Here is a 14,499-nt window from a genome sequence, read left to right on the forward strand (position 1 = left end):
ATTAAGTAAAAAAGAATTCCACAAAAGGTATGCACTGTACTTAACATTAATGCATTATCAAAAAGAGTTCAGGATTTCAATGATTGGATTTCTGTGCGCTGAGAAGACAGACTAATAATAAGGGGTGAGCATCTCCGTTAAGTCATCTAACATACGGCAACGTACTTCTTAACACTAGTGTTGGAGGGCAAGACCATCGCTCGGCTTGGTGGGTTAATTGTGTAACCTCGCTTACTAGGAGGTTGTTTATCTACCAACCTCAATGACCCAAAACCCAGTTAAGAAGCAAAAAAGAAAAAAGAAAAAAACTGCTTTCCAAAGCATCATTTGAGCAGTTCAAATATCTGCACCAAAGTCTACGTACTAAGCTCCACAGGCCTTACTTCTTGGGGAGTACAAGTTCCTTACACAGAAACTACTTGGTTTTACTTTAGATTGAACTGTGACAAGTCAGACTGTCTGGATTCCCGGGCTGCACCAGACTAGGAGCTGCCAGCCAGAAGAGGATAATATTAGAGGCAGACAAGCTGGCCACAGAGAAAAGACAACAGATTGTTGGGTTAGTGAAGGAGGAGAGAGAGAAATGACAAAAGGCAGAGATAAACACTAGGTCATAGTGTCTTCGAGTCCTTCCACGCAGCAATTGGTAGCTGACTTACCTCTCTATAGAGCATCCCATCACCTAGGAAGGAGCCTTATACAGAATGGGAACTTGGTATATTTGTTGAATCCACTACAACCTACTACAATAAATACGTTTTAAATAAAAGGAATCCTGAATTTGCAAGAAAAAGCCAAATAAAGTCTAATAAACTGCTTAAGGAAATAGAAACAATTTATAATAGATTTTAGAAAACTTTTGTATAATAAGTTAAAAACAGTGTTTTAAAAAAGTAAGTTTGACCGCTTAAAGGGCCAAGCTCTAATTATGCTGATCACTTAATTGGAACAATTGGCTTTGCATCAATCCTGGAAAAACGATGCATATAGAACAGCAGACTTGATTACATTGGCTGCACAGATTTCAAACTGTGGTATATGCAAATAATAAGCTATCTATCATTTGAGGCTCAAACTATATAGGATGGCAACTGATCGCACAGTTGAACCACCGGAGTGATGTAAAATGATTGTTCTAAAATGCACCATTGCCATTAAGCAAAATAGGCCTACTATGTGCCCGGCACTGTTATTAGGTACTGGATTTATTTAAGAACTAGTTTTTAAAATTGCTTTCACTTTTAAGATCGTGAAGGTATTCCGAAGCTCTCATCATATCTCTAAAGGTTAAATGAAATTTCAAGTGCACAACACAACCATTATGTAACAGGCACAGAACGCTGTCTTATGACTTGGATAATTTTTTTAAAAGTACACTAGCAACTCTATTTTCAAATGCTATGGGATTTTAAAGGCTCTGAAAACCTACACACGAGGATGGAGTGCCTCGTCTGTTTTGTGGAATAAGTGCTCTAACACGGGGATACCATTTCCCAGCGTCAGGTGAGGCTCAAGCTGTACTCGGGTGTTTGTGTATCGAGTACAATTTCAGCAACGGCAGTCATTCCCGCTGGTAATTTTCTTCATGCCTGGATGCTAGAGTCAAAAAGAAACCCGATCTGGGAGGTGTTGCAGGGGTGTTAATAGATCTAGCGAGATGTTTGGGGAGCGTTGAGGATAAGGTTTTGTAACGGCAAATACAAGAACGGGGAAATGAAGGTTTCGTCTGACTCTCCTCCCTTCACTTTCTCTCGTCACCAATCCATAGCCTCCTAAATTAGAGGCGGGTTCCGAGAGGCCGGGCCGCAGGAAACGCGGAGGCTCCACAGCGCTGCCGCGCGGGCCTCGTGATGTAATTGTTATTCCTCCTGCTGCGGTCGAAAGCGAGGAGGCTGCCGGAGAATCGGCGGCGCTGTCCCTTTCCCCTTGTCGTGGAGGGTCAGATTCTCCCCGCGGACGAGTCGATTCGCGGACAGGCTCCGCTGGGGACTTCGCAGTGACCAAGCAGCGGGAGCCAAGCCCTGCTCCCGGGCCCCGCGCCCGTCCCGGGGGCCGGACGGGGCGCTCGGAGCTCTCCCTCCCCGCGTGCCGCGCCGCGCGGAGTCACTCCGCGTTCATTCCCGGGTGCCTACTCCGTGCGGGGCGTGGGGTCAAAGTGACCCGGCGTCAGTGCCCCCCCCCCCGAGATTAAAGCAGGACACGCAGATTACACGGAGGTGGAAGTTGGGGGTGAGGGAGCCACGGGAACGCGCGGTGCGGGGTGAACTGGGGGGAGGGGACCCTGGGCGTCCCTGCCCTCGGGCTGTGCCCCCGAAGCGAGCCCGTGTCCTGGGGACCCAGAGCGACACCCCAGGCCCCAGGGAGCTGTCCAGGCGCCTCCGGCGGTCGGTGGCGGCAGGACAGAGCCGGCAGCCCGGGGGCGGGGGGGGGGGGTGCGGCTCGGCGCTCGGGGCACCCACCGCCCGGGCCCCGCAGCCCCCGGCCGGCCACCTGGAGGGCGGGCAAGGGGGAAAAGCCACACACGGAGGGGCCTCGGCTCCGCCAGCCGCCCGGCCGCGGCGGCTTCCTCCGCCGCGGGGACAATGGGAGGGAGGGGGAAAAAAGGGTTAAGAAACTTGGCTGAAGAGCTGAATGGCGTGGAGTGGCGAGGGGAGGGACCGGGCCGCGGCGGCCGCGGCGGCGGAGGGAGGAGCGCGGCTGCGGCGGGCGGGCGGCGGGCGCGGCGCTCAGAGGCAGCCTCGCAGGCATTGCAGCAGAGCCCCGAGCTCGGGCGGCGGCGGAGGCGGCGGCGGCGGCGAGGAGGAGGCGCAGGCGGCGGCCGAGCGCAGGGACGACCGGCCCCACGCCCGCCCGTGGCCTCGCGTCCGCCGCTCGCAGGGAAGCGCTCGCCGGGCGCCGGGGGAGGACGAGGCGCCGGGCGCCCCCGGGAGCGCGCCGGACGGAGCCTGAGCTCGGAGCCGCGGCGGCGCGGGTGAGTGCGGCCGCGGCCGGGGTCTCGGAGGGGCAGCCCGAGCGTGGCCCGCGGCGGCGCGGGCGGGCAGGGCCGCGGGCGGCGGGCGGCGGGCGGCGGGCGGCGGGCTCGGCGGGGCGATCGGAGCCGCGCAAACCCCGCCTCTCCTGCGGCTCCGAGGCGCCCCGGGAACTCTCGGGGCCCGGCGGGCACGGCGCGGCCGGCAAGTTGTGGAGTTGGCCGCGGGCTCCCCGGCCGCGCGTGCCCGCCCGGGATCGGGGGGCGGCCGCCGCATGTCCCGCGAGCCGGGGCACCGGGCCGGGGGCGCGCCCGCGCGGCCGCCTCCTCGGCCCCGGGTCCGCGGCGCGGGGCGCCGCACGGCTCTCGGTCCTGCCGCCCGGGGCGTCCTGGGCGGCGCCCGGCGCGGCTCCCCGCCTCTCGTTCGGGGGCCTCCCTGCTCGGTGCTCGCCGGCTTCCCCGCCCGGACAGGCGGGGAGGACTGGGGCCGGAGCCCGGGCCCGGCCGGGCGGCACTAGCCCTTGCCTCCCCGCGGGTGAGGCTGCCGGGACCCGAGGCCGCCACCACCGCTTGGCCCCCGTTTAGGGTGAGACCTGGGAGGGCTCGGGGGGCTCTTTTCTCTCCTCCCGCATCTGGGATCCCCTCCCTGCTGGTGGATGTCGTTGTGTGGACGGTGTCTGTGGAAGTGGTCTACAAACCCTCCCATCCTTTCCAAAGTAGTTTCCAAATTTGAATCGCGAGTTGGTTGGTGTTCAGTCTGACGGAACAAAGGAATCGCCTGTGTCTTGGAGGCGGACAAGCGGGTTGTCTGTGACACATGTTGATCTCTGATCTGAAGCCTTGCAGGAGTTTCTCCCTTCTCGCCCCTTCGTGACTGAATTGGGTTCCGAGGCTGCTGGAAAAAGTACAGAATGACAAGCACTTTTGAGTTTTTAAAATATTTTGTTTAATCAGGACATAGTAATTTTGGGGGGAAAATTTTAAGATGTTTCCTGCTACCAGGACTTCACTCAGTTGGTGGAACTGGGCTGGAGTTTGTCTCCATTAATGTAAATGATTAAATGTGAGATTGCTCGGGGAAAATGGCCTTTAAAGTAGAAGAGAGACCAGACTGTCTATAGGGGTCCCACACTAGAAATGGTTTTCGGGTTGTATGTGATGAATGCTCTTTACATTATGGGGGGGCAGTTGTGAAGCAAGGGGCTTTGGTAATTTATTCTTAAAAGTTATGAGTTGCATTGAACTTGCTTATTAGTGAATCATAGCAAGTGGGTGGCATCTTCCTGATGTGATTATTCAGGGTGTAATCACCAGTTTGTTACCTTTGTTGGAGAGACGCTGAAATAAGTGGCCTTTCCAAACAAATGGTGCTTCAACGGTCTGGCACCCAATGTGAGTTGTTGCCTGTGGTTGGTTGAGATGTTTTTCATCTTCGAAGTAACTTGCACTGGTTTTGCCCAGCCATTTGGTAACGTGGATTGGGTTTAACTGGTTCAGAGGCTAGTGGCGTCGTGACCACTGGTAACTTTTCTCTGCCCCGAATTAGTTCCTAGAGACAAAGATGCAGGGTCAGTCAATGGAACAGCTACTGCTGTGCAGGGTGCCGGCTGTCACTGGGGTCTGTTCCATGCATTTTCACCGGGAAGACCTCTTCCTATACTTAGCCCTGAGAGCGCCCCAGGTAGGTGACGGGGGAAGGTAGCTCTTCGTTTTACTGAGATGAGTTTTCTGCAGCACATTTCAGCAGTCGAAAACCAGGTTTAACACCTATGGGAAGACTGGATTGATACCCACTTCTTGCGTGTGTCTCTAGACTACACAGAACTCGGGTTTTTTTGTAATTTAAACACCTGAAAATACTGTGAGTTCGCAATAAAGAAGGGCTGGTAAAAGAAGCTCAAGGCTCTTCTGACTCTTGCAGTTTTAAGAGCAAAACATCTTGACAAAAAATAACCTATACCACCACCTAGAGTCTGTTTGTTAGTTTATTGCAGCTGAAGTTTGCTTAAATTGACACGTCTGTTATGGTTCCAGTAGACCTAAAAAAAATGATTTAAGAAGTGCTAGCTTTCAAAAGGCCATCCAAGAGGACAATTACTTGTGAAATAAATAGCAAATGCCAGTTTAAATTATCCATGCTACCTTTAGAACTGAAAGTCATGACATCAAGTTGAGTGGGCTCTTCTCCAAAAGATTCAGTGGAATTTAAAACAGGAATTTTCAGTTTGTGCTCCAAGGCTCTGATTGCTTAGAGACTTTCTGCACTTGTTCCCAGAGATTCAAGAAATCGTCAAGGTTTCCACTGGGACTTGGTGAGGCCCAGGTGGAACAGAGGCAGTGATAAAATTAAAATAGAAGGGAGTGTTAGAACTCCCAAAAAGAAAGTGTGGGCTGTAACAGACTGGCGGGCCGGAGGTAGGAAAAGTAGAATCAAGTCGGAAATAAAGCGGTGATCTGTCTTGCCGGTAGTTGATGCATAATAAGGCAGTCTGTGAAATGGGAGACCTCAGGAAGGCTGCCTTGTGGCCACATGGCTTATCATATTGTCCATGGAGGAGTCATGCTCTTTCTTTAGTTGGTATAACCCGAGCAAAAAAGATGGCCTCCGAGATCTTGAATTAAATACCAGCTGAACAGAGAGAACAAGAACACTGCATAATTTGGTCAGACATCACTATTTTAGAACACCGAGGACAACTAAAAAAGAATTAACTCGTATTGAAAGCAGAGTTTTATGGAAGGTGACAGATGAGGGAAAATATGTCAGTCTAATGGAACAACGAGGGAGATAAGGAGATGTCATCCTTGGCTCTCTGGGAAGACGAGAGGGTAGATGGTTATTGCTCATTGTACAGATTCCTTTGCAAACCAGGACCAGAGGAGATGCTGGCATAGGAGTCCTTTTAAATCAGAGTGGCTTAGGATATATTGACTAATATTAGAGGAATTAGGTTTTCAATTTTAAACCTGGGAAGAAACTTAAAAGCAAATGATAGTTTTCTGTATCAGGTTCAAAGATAATTCTGCCCCAAATAAGTTCAAAACATCTCATTTATATCCAGGGGGGAAAAAAAATTGGTTTACTTTAAATTTTGATAGGTTCGGTTTTGCTCTCCAACTTGAGGGTTAGTTTCTCAAGTGCGGTTAGTAGGGAAGAGGCTCTAGCTGGTCTGTCCACGCCCAGCCTCGCTCTTACTGCTCTCTGGCTCTCTCGTCCCCTTTTCCGAAACAAGTAGCTTCTACACCTTTGGATGTTTTCTTCCGTGAAGATTGTCCTCTTCATTTGTCACCTCCATTCTTGGCCGTGGTGGGGTGAAAGTCGTTTGCTGTTGCGCTTTTTCTATATGCCACTTCACGTGGGTTTGGTCTTGTTTTAATAGTGATTCACTGTGACATGGATGAAGACAGGGAAGAAGGCAGTTGCCCTTCTAAAAAAGTCCTTTGTCCCCATATCTTCCAACTGGAGAAATATTTTTAGGAAAAGCAATTTAGGATTACTATGGAAAAGTTGAACATTTTCAACAGAATAGGGTGGGGGGAGCTTTCAGAATAATAAGTTTGAGTCTGTGGATTAAGTTGTTCAAGATGCATTTCCTTAAATTGAAGTTTTTGGAAGGGACTGTGGGATGTGGGGGGGGGATGGACAGCCTCATTCTGTAGCATTGGGATAACAGAACAATCAGAGAAATGTAACACCAGCGTTGACACTAAGACTTGAGAAGGTAAAAATCAGGAGTGTCAGATGCTGAAGGAGGCCAGTGGCGTGGAACTGAGGGTTCTGTCCAGAGGTTGCAATGAACAAAAAGTCAATGGAGGAGAGAGATCTTGTTTCTGTATCCTGTTTGCATCTGATGCTGAAGCAGGGACATGAGTTGCTGATGGTAATGGATTCACTTTATGAGGGCAGCAATATTACATAAATAGCGGTTGGTTGCGGGGGAGAAGTGACAGATTTCCCATTTGTGTATTGTGTACACTTTGTTCTTCAATTTCTCTTAACTGTATTTAAGGTAGATGATCAAAATTGGTTACCAGAATAGAACCATGAATTCATGGAAGACAATGAATTACTATTAGATTTCCATTTTTTAAATGACTATTTTTAAGACCTGATATTTTTCCAAGGGTCTTTTTGAACATGGGAAACAGAGCACTGAGGTTGGGGCGCTTAACTGGAGAACTCCTTCCTAGGATATTTGATAAAAAATGACTTGATGTAAGTAACTACAAAAGGGTGGTTCTAATTATTCAGAATAAGTATAGGTATTGTGATAAGTGGGACCGTATACTAATTGTTGTCACTAATGGTACATGCTTTGTATTATGCACAAACGGAGTCCTGTGCTATTTTGCAAATATTACAAACAAAGCACCACAAAACTTGTGGTATTTTTGGAACATAAGATAATTTTTTTAAGACCATAAAACACTGAGAAGAACAAGAATGAGGAAAATATCAATATGATACATTTTATCGTTGTATTAAGCTATATTGATTTTGTTAAAATCCATACCTTGAACTAATAAGCAGACTTGAAGAATGGAGAAGAGTGACACCTCGAGATGTAGAGAGAAGCCACCCTTTGAAGTCTCTAGAAAGGGCCCCTATGTTTACCTAGTGGGGTTAAGATGCATTTGTTAGGGCTGTAACAGATTCAAAGAGAGACTGTTCTTGAATATAATGTTATAATCACCTGTTAAAGAAATTATAATTAATCTGGTTTGTTTTTGGTCAAAATAAATTTCAGAAGAACTCCAGAATATGTTGAAGCTTTGGCTAGCAAGGTCCATGGGATATCCACCCACCCACCCACCCATCCACCCATCCATCCACCTACCTATCCTCCCATCCAAACTCCTTCCTCTCTCCCTCCCTCCCTCCATTCCTCTCTCCCTCCCTCCCTCCCTCCATTCCTCTCTCCCTCCCTCCCTCCATTCCTCTCTCCCTCCCTCCCTCCCTCCCTCCCTCATTCCTCTCTCCCTCCCTCCCTCCCTTCATTCCTCTCTCCCTCCCTCCCTCCATTCCTCTCTCCCTCCCTCCCTCCATTCCTCCCTCCCTCCCTCCCTCCATTCCTCTCTCCCTCCCTCCATCCCTCCCTCCCTCCCTCCATCCCTCCCTCCATTCCTCTCTCCCTCCTTCCCTCCCTCCCTTCATTCCTCTCTCCCTCCCTCCCTCCCTCCCTCCCTTCATTCCTCTCTCCCTCCCTCCCTCCCTCCCTCCCTCCATTCCTCTCTCCCTCCCTCCCTCCCTCCCTTCATTCCTCTCTCCCTCCCTCCCTCCCTCCCTCCATTCCTCCCTCCCTCCCTCCCTCCTGCCCTCCCTCCATTCCTCTCTCCCTCCCTCCTTCCATTCTTCCTTCTCTCCTTCATTCTCCTTTCTTCCTTTTTCAATAAATAAGCATAGAGTTAAAAAAGCATTTGTTTAAGAAACTTGCAAATTTAAAAAAAAAACAGAAAAACTTAAAAAAAAAGAAGATAAAGAAGAAACTTGGAGATAGAATTGCTTCTCTGACAGGGTTAATAGTTAGGTTTAAAATGCAAAACTAGCATGGTTCGGTGTCCCCAGACCAGTTTTTAACTTGGTATATACCCCAGGGAATAAGCTCTAAGTTAAAATCCATCTGCCTCTTTAGCTTAGTGTCATTTAGCAAAAATATCTTTAAGGATGGAAGGGAGAGACCCTTATTTGCCTTAAATTCCAGGTCACTGTGTGTGTGACTGACTAAGCCTAGTGTCTCAAGAAATCTCAAACTAAACGCCTGCTGGGAGTTTGAGTCATCAAGCCTAAGATACCACAGGGACCAGGCCAGCTCTCATTGACCTGATGTTGGTGTTTATTCAGGGCTTTGGTGGAGAGGACTCTCTCACCCTTGGACTTTTAATTAAGAAAGTCATTTTTTAGTCACCTTTTAAATGATAGCCAGGGCTACTCCTTGTTGTCAAACCTATAATTAGCTAATGGGTTGAGAACAACTCAGGAAATAAGGATTTAGGAGCTTGTGTTGTTAGTAGTGTGCTTTGATTATTTCACTTTTATCTTCTCTACCAGCTGTGTGAGGGTATTAGGTAAAAAGTCAGGTCATCTCCTTTAGATAGATAAGAGAAAAGCTTAAGCCACATTGTGGATAAGCTAGTTTCTTGTGGTTGTGTGCTCTTAATTGTTGAATTTGCTGGTACTGTTCATAACGTGTGAACATGTTAAATATGTTAGTTACTGCATTTAAAATGTCAGAGGATAACTTAGCATCGTAGTAGTAAGATAGGAAATTGCCTCTATATTCAACATTAAAATGAGAATAGTAGTATAATTGTTTTGGTGACTTAATGACAATGTAAATAAGAGAGCCAGAGTCTGACATGTAACAGGACACAACTGACATTTGAAAATTGTAAGTTCAGGATAAAAAAGGGACTTTTCTCCGGAGGAATCTATCTAGAAACCGAGAGGTGTGAGATGTTTAAAGAGATTACAACTGGTTTTTGAAAAGCACAGCCCTAGACTTTTTGCTTTTTGACTCCTGAATTTATGAGTTTATCATGTTCTACAAGAAAGTGATAGATTGACACAGTGGTACAGAGACGAATTAAGGGAGGGAGGGAGGAAAGAAGAACATGAAGAAAAAATATTTGAAAACATGTGAAACACTCCCAAATGGAGTATAGAAGTATCTTCAAATCAATTAATCACAGTTACATTTTTCCCCCGGAAGGGAATATTTGTATGAAGGGTCATGTAGGCTCAAGTTTGATTTTTGAAAAACATTTTAAGAGTATTTTGGTTTTGTTATTCCACACATACCATATTTACCCATTTATAAGAGACTTCCATGTATCAGACGCACCTTAATTTTGGGGCCTGAAATTTGAAAAAAAAAAGTGTTACATAAAGTTATTGAACTCAAGTTATAGTCATCATAAAATTCATACAACTCCTCATCACTGTCAAAACTCCCATCCATTAGCTTGTCCTCATCTGTGTCTGATGTCGAATCACTGTCTTCAACAATGAGCGCAAAACAAATGCGAAAAAGTAGGAAATGCAAGTAAAAAAATCTACAACCACTGCATAAGCCGCACCCAGTTTCTAGACCCCAAATTCTTCGGAACAGGGTGCGTCTTATACATGGGGAAATATGGTGTTTTTCTAGTTTATATTCTGCTAAAACAATGTATGCTGCATGTAAAGGAACATTATTTTAGATCTATGGGCAACATCTGCACAATCTGGGAAACAGAGTTAGCTTTGATTTCTAAATTCTGAAATTCCAACTCTGTACATCATTATATGCTCTTGTTGACAGTCAACAGTGGAGATTTGAGCCCTTCCTTTTAAAAGGAGAGTAGAGATGATTAAGCGAAAACTTGAAACATAAAATAGTTGTTTAGTCACTTGCCTTTTGCCTTTTTTATGGGGAGGAAGGACAGAGAATGGTAGGTCTGGGGGCAGTCGCTGTGTGCTGGCCACTGGACAGTCCCCGGTGACATCTGGATGCCATTTTCTCTATTCTACAGATAAACCCAGTCTGAGGAATGCCTGAGTAACTTGCCTGAGGTCACACAGCTAATCTCATTGATAACCATTTGCTTTTTTGTGAAAATAAGCCATCTTTCATGAAAATATGCAATCAGTCTCTTTGGACAATTTTTTTTTTTTGAAAGTCATTAAAAAACCCTGCCACCAGTCTGACAGCCACAGACCCCAGGAAGCCCATAGTCCGCCGGCCTGGATTCTCAGACCAGTCTCGCTGGGAGGGGATGTCGCCTCCCGTACAGGATTCTGCAGCACTGACCTCAGTTCTGGGAGAGCCGAAACCCAGCTCCCTGCCCTTGCTGGAGAAGTGTCGTCACCAAGGGCAGTTGTGTGGTGCCGACCACCCTGGTGAAGTGGACCAGAACGCCAGGAGTGTTCTCTGTGGCAGAGAAAGCAACTGTGTTTTCTGATGCAATTCATTAAAAGAGTTTGTCATGGTCTTAATCCAGGTATTCCCAAGGCTGATTATATTTGTCTACTTCAAGGAGCAGTTGTAACAAATTCAGAGCCATGGCTCTTCCTGGTTGAAAAGTTAAACCTCTTGGACTGTTGCAGTTCTTAACATGATTATGTCATTGCCCTATCTTCACCGCAGTCATTTTATTTCAAAGACTGTGCTGTACTAATGATCTGGGCTCTGCAGTACAAATTGGACATTGATAATGCATTTGTGGACTTAACCAGAGAGAAGCAGAGATAGATAAGGAGTATTTGGCTTCATTCTGGAACTAGACCGTGGTGAGGAGAGAGATTTTGGAGATCCAGAGGTGTGTAGCATATAGTATTTTTAAAGTACACATCGGGCATGTTCTTTTATTGTTGAGGTCATGGGGGCCTTATAAACCTCTCCGCCTCTTTTTACTTGCCTCATTTCAAATTGATGGAATTTTGAACCCAAAAGAATCGAGCCAAGTGGTTCCTTCTCTATAAAGTCCAATTGAAAGTGTTTTGGACACAAGGATGAGTAGTAGGCTTCTAAATATTTTTTCGTGAGCTTTGGGTTTCTGAACTGCCAGCTAAATGTTGAGTCAACGAGTGTTTGTATAAAAGCCGCATAGGAAATGTTTTACTATGGTGTATAGAGAAAATAATGTAGTATCTAGCCAAAGAAGAGAGAAACTGTTTAAGTGAACAGTCTAGGAAAAAATATATGTATCCGGAGCTCAGGTATATGTTTATATCATTTCCCTAAACCATTCATGTCTTTTTAAAAATTTAATTAAAGTAGACAGTCTGTGTGAGGTCAGGGATTAAAGATGGAAGTTTTGTATTCACCATCTGGTTCTTTCCCAATATCCAGATGTTTGGTGTTAACTGAGGCAACATTCAAGCAATGAGTGAATTGTTCAGTTTTTTAGTAAAATGCTATTCTTCACTATCTGGTAATCCATGAGTGCTCTGAATCACTGTCATATATTCTTCTGTTTTTCTTCTTTCTTTGTTTTTGGGATATATACTTGGCTTGGGTTTTCACAAACTGAAGTAATGACATAGAAACCCCTAGGTCAGAAGGAAATGCGATAGGGACCCTCTGGGATGAAGCCCACTGTCTTAGAGGTACCTGCCTTGTTCTCCTTCGCCCATCTCTCCACAAGGCAGTCAAGTCAGTTTAGAGACTTCTTGCTTAATGAAAAAACACATAGGATAGGTAGTTGGTGTGGACTTCAAATCAAACAGTGCTAAAGTTAGCACTTACTGTATTTTTCGCTCCATAAGACGCACTTCCTCTTCCCCCCAAAAGTGGAGGGGAAAATGCTCGTGTGTCTTATGGAGTGAAAAATACAGTATTTTATTAAATATTTTGGTTCACACCATTTGATTCAGATTTTTTTTTTCTTATTTTCCTCCTTAAAACCTTAGGTGTGTCTTATGGTCAGGTGCATCTTATGGAGCGAAAAATATGGTATATACCTTTTTATTTTCTTGATCTTTTTATCTTTATTTTGGTTTTCTCTTTTCCCTGTTTTTCTTTTCAATTTCTCTCATCCTTTTTAAAAAAAAATTTGTCAAAGGTATCCTATCCTTGTACTACAAAGGGGTAAATAATTACTCATCTTCCAACATTTTTCTCATTGTTGTAATTTAAATTTTCTAAAACATGTCTTGTCTACATTTCACCCAGGAAGAAGTTGAGCCACTAAGAATGTAAATAAATGTTAAACTCATACAGCTAGCAGTTGGGGACACCCAGGATGAGACACCACGTCTTGATTCATGTCACATTTTGTGTGTGTGTTTTACGGAATCAGTCCCCCAAAGCTTGTGTGCCAGTTGTTAAGGAGTAGTTCGTTAACCTTTGGGCGAGGATCTGCTCCAGCTCTGAAGTCCAAGAGCACCCAGGCGGGACCTGTGAGAACCAGGAGGACTGGGTCATCTTGAGAAGGAGAGTGGGGAGGGGCCATTTACCGTATTTTTCGCTCCAGAAGATGCACTTTTTCCTCCAAAAAAGTGGAGGAGAAAATGCTCGTGTGTCTTATGGAGCAAAAAATACGATACTTTATTAAATATTTTAACATGCCATTTTGGAATTTTTTTTCTTATTTTCCTCCTTAAAACCCTATGTGTGTCTTATGGTCAGGTGTGTCTTATGGAGCGAAAAAGACGGTATATCGCCCTTGTTTCTGCAGCCTGTTTTCTTCTCGTGCTGTTAAAATATGATCATCAGAACAGTCTTATAAGTCATTTGATATTCCGGTACTTGAAATGCACCTTTCAGGCTGAGAATTTTAAGAAGAAATTTTACAGTACAGGTGTGCAACTGTACCTGAGCTGTGTTTCTAACTGTTACATACATTTATAATTTATGGAAAAAAATCAGTAGGGGAACGTCCTTTTTATAAATTCACAGAGCCAGCTACCTTTAGTCAACTAGTGTGATCAGAACACTCAAAGCCAGCTCCTCTTGTAAGAGTAATGTCCTAAAACCATTAGTAGGGGTGGTTGGGTCTGTTAGCTTAATTGGGAAGGCAATGCAAAGGTTAGGGACCCTGTCCCAGCATTCTCCCGTGGAAAGGTACACGAGGAGAGGGCACTGTATGGACCATGGCTGAGAATGTGCCCTGAACCAAGGGCACCTAGACCACCCCCCAGAAAGAAACCCACTGGTAGCTGTTTCTGTGGGCCACAGACTGACCGTCTTCCTGACCTTGGTGAAGCAAAAGGGAAGGGAATAGTCTCACTCCTGGGACAGTGGGGAAGAGTGTAGGTGCTCATCGCAGCCCCCAAGCCTCTGACAAGATCAGATTTGTCTCTCCTGGCTCTCCGTACCCCTCGCTGTAATAGTCACACTTGTTTAGTTTAGTGTCTGTCTTCCACAGTGGAGGGTAAGCCCCACGAATAAGAGTGTATTCATGAGGATATTGTTGGTGCTGTAGCTGCCCAGCGCACAGAAGTATGTTATAAACGTGTTGAATTGCACTGAACCAATGCAAACTATTGGTAAAATCTGGCTTTTGGGGGGGGGGGCGTCAGGAATGGAGCCTTTATGTATTTATGTATAATAGCTGCTAATTATTATGTGTAACTTGTGCGCAATGGCTGTTCTTCTATATATTTTTTTCTTCGGTCTAGTTAAATGAAAACTTCTAAAAGGAATAATATTCCTTAAAATGTTATCATCTGTTTTTCAGGCATATTAATTATGAAGGGAAAACTGAAACTAACTGTTGGTGACATTATAATGACTTGGCACTTGACATTGTTTTGTAATGTTGTTTCTTTAAAAAGACTCAGTTTACAATGTATTAGGTAACATGTCCAGCAGAGTATTTGGGGGCAACATTTAACATTTTTTTTAAGAAAATGAAACAAATTATTTCTAGAGCCTTATAGTCAGGCTCCTTAGTCAGTCCCAGTACTCACAAAAGTCCACCAGCTTGACACATGGCATGAGATTTGACTGGTTGGGGACCTCTCAAATACCATGTCGAATTTTGACAATAATCAAATCAGTTAGAGGCTATCAAGAATGACTTGATTCAAACCAGTGTTATAGGCTTTC

The 14,499-nt window shown here is 45.7% G+C and overlaps 1 protein-coding gene across 6 annotated transcripts in view; it reads left to right on the top strand.

Annotated features, from left to right (window-relative positions):
• The first annotated feature begins 1,690 nt into the window (after nucleotides 1–1,690).
• NRIP1 (nuclear receptor interacting protein 1) overlaps nucleotides 1,691–14,499 on the top strand; it is a 104,002-nt gene continuing 91,193 nt past the window's right edge. For 4 of the 6 annotated variants that reach the window (XM_066241926.1, XM_066241925.1, XM_066241922.1 and 1 more), the window contains exon 1: nucleotides 2,754–2,971. The gene's annotated coding sequence lies outside the window, so the exon portion shown is untranslated. Of the gene's footprint in view, nucleotides 2,230–2,753; nucleotides 2,972–3,046; nucleotides 3,555–14,499 lie in introns of those variants that run through there. The other 2 variants (XM_066241927.1, XM_066241924.1) reach the window with 2 other exon arrangements.

The sequence above is a fragment of the Saccopteryx bilineata genome, chromosome 8 (genome assembly GCF_036850765.1).
Source record: "Saccopteryx bilineata isolate mSacBil1 chromosome 8, mSacBil1_pri_phased_curated, whole genome shotgun sequence".
Classification (NCBI taxonomy): domain Eukaryota; kingdom Metazoa; phylum Chordata; class Mammalia; order Chiroptera; family Emballonuridae; genus Saccopteryx; species Saccopteryx bilineata.